Source organism: Trichechus manatus, unplaced genomic scaffold (assembly GCF_000243295.1).
Source record: "Trichechus manatus latirostris isolate Lorelei unplaced genomic scaffold, TriManLat1.0 scaffold00308, whole genome shotgun sequence".
NCBI classification, from domain to species: Eukaryota; Metazoa; Chordata; class Mammalia; order Sirenia; family Trichechidae; genus Trichechus; species Trichechus manatus.
The window spans coordinates 246739-249014 of NW_004444244.1; positions in this window are offsets into that span (position 1 = coordinate 246739).

Genomic DNA, 2276 nt, shown 5'->3' on the forward strand with positions numbered 1-2276 from the left:
CAGTTCTACTCTGTCCTATAGGGTCGCTATGAGTCAAAATCGACTCAACAGCAACGGATTTGGTTTTTTTTGGTTTTATCCTACTTTACGGTGAGGAAATAAATTTCTCTTTGTTAAAGCCATCCACTTGTGGTATTTCTTTTATAGCAGCACTAGATAACTAAGACAGTCCCAAAACAATGTGTATAAATTTTTGTATGAGAAATTAACTTAAGCTGTAAACTTTCACCAAAAGCACAATGAAAAAAAAAATGATTTATAGCCTTGGAAACCCTATGGGGCAGTTCTGTGCTATCCTTCAGGGTTGGTATGAGTTGAAATTGACTTGATGGCAATGGGTTTACCGTATTTTAATGCAAATAATGCATGCCTTCTACTGTTTACTTGCCATCTGCTCCCTCCCTCCTCGAGGTATTTTTGTAAGTGTGCTGTGCTAATTTTTTTTGCAGCTCCCTTGTAGGGGGAGGGAGTGGTTGGCACACAAATGTAGAAGGCACACGTTATTTGTGTAAAAATACGGTGTGTGTGTATATATATAGATAAAGATATATACTTATTTGACATAATAAAAAATTTATCTAGAACAGAAGATGCATAGAAATAAAAGTTTATCAGTGGTTACCAGGGGGCAGGGGATGATGGTGGGGGTGGGGGAATAGTTACCGCTTAAGAAGTATTTGGATTTTGTTTGGGTTGTGGGGTTTATATTAACTTTATCCAAAGAATTTGGTCTTAGTCTTCAGTTCCTGAGAGGTAATCTCTAAAAATAAACCTTGGAATTTAAGTGTCCTTGATAAGGACTCCAGACCACATGTAATTAACAGGTGAGGTGAGGTGAGGTAATGAGGTGACTCTGGGGTGGGGGCTGGCCAGGCCAGAAAGACCTACCTTGTAATACCTTGGAATCACCACATGATACCAGCCAACCTCAGGGGAGAGGGCCTGGAGTTTTCAGTATGTAATGAGACTCCTGGTAAAAGCTGTAGACACAGAAACTCCATGGGCTTCCTGGTTGGTGAAAGACATTGAAGCATGTGGGAGGGTAGTGCGTCCCTTTTTGGGACATGGAAGCTCCTTGTCGGGAACCCTCTCAGACCTTGCCCTATGAGTCTCGTCATTTGTATCCTTTTTTCCTACACTAAACTGTAATCATAAGGATAGCACTTTCCATGAGTTCTGTGAGTGTTTCCAGTGAATTACTGAACCTGAGGGAGTCATGGGAGCCAGCAGGTCATAACTGAGGGGGTCTGGGACCCCTGAGCTTATGTTTGGTATCCTAAGGGGGTCAAAGGAGCCCCCAGATTTGTAGCCAGCAGGTCAGAAGTGAGGGAGCCCAGGGGAAGCCCCTGAGCTTGCAGCTGACGTCCTGAAGGAATGGTGGGAAAACCCTGAATTTGTAGCCAGCAGGTCAGTAGTAAGGGTGTCATGTGGACTCCCAAGCTTGTGGCTGGCATCTGAAATCTTAGGCCTACTTAACAGTCTGGAAGACTGTGTCCTTTAACTTGTGAGCTCTGGCCTAGCTCTGGGAAGCTAGTGTCAGAGAAAGAATTGCTGCATGGGCAACAGGTGTCAGAACTGAACAGTGAAGAAAACATTGAGAATTTGATATATGTTGATTATTACCCTCGCAGGGGTGATCAACAAATTTTGGAAAAGGATAGTGCTGACAGTTGCACAGCATGGTGACTGTGATTAATGTCACTGAATTGTACAATTAAGACTGGGTTAAACAGCAAGCAAACCTTTTGTGAAATATATTTCACCACAGTAATGCCACAACATAGATGAATCTGGAAAACGTCGTGCTGAATGAATTAATTCAGTCACAAAAGGACCACTTAGATGAAATATTTAGGATGGGCAAGTGTATACAGACTAAGTTTCATTAGTGGTTACCAGGGGTGGGTGGGAGGGAGGAAGATAGTGGAACTCATTCTTAGGGGACACTGAGCTTCTGTTAAGGGTGATGGAAAAATATGGAGGCAGATAATGGTGATGGTTGTACAACATGATGAACACAATGTCGTTGAATTGTACATATAAAGAATGTTGAGATGGCAAATGTTATGTTACATACATATTTACCACAATTAAAGTTGAGAAAAGGACTGTAGATTAAATCAAAGAAAGAAGGAAATAATAAACATAAGACCAGAATTAATGAAACAAAAAAGCATACAATAAGAGGATCAGCAAAACTAAAAGTGTGTTCTTTGTAAATGCTAATAAAATTGATAAACTCTGGTAAGAATGACCAAGAACAATGAACAAAAAAA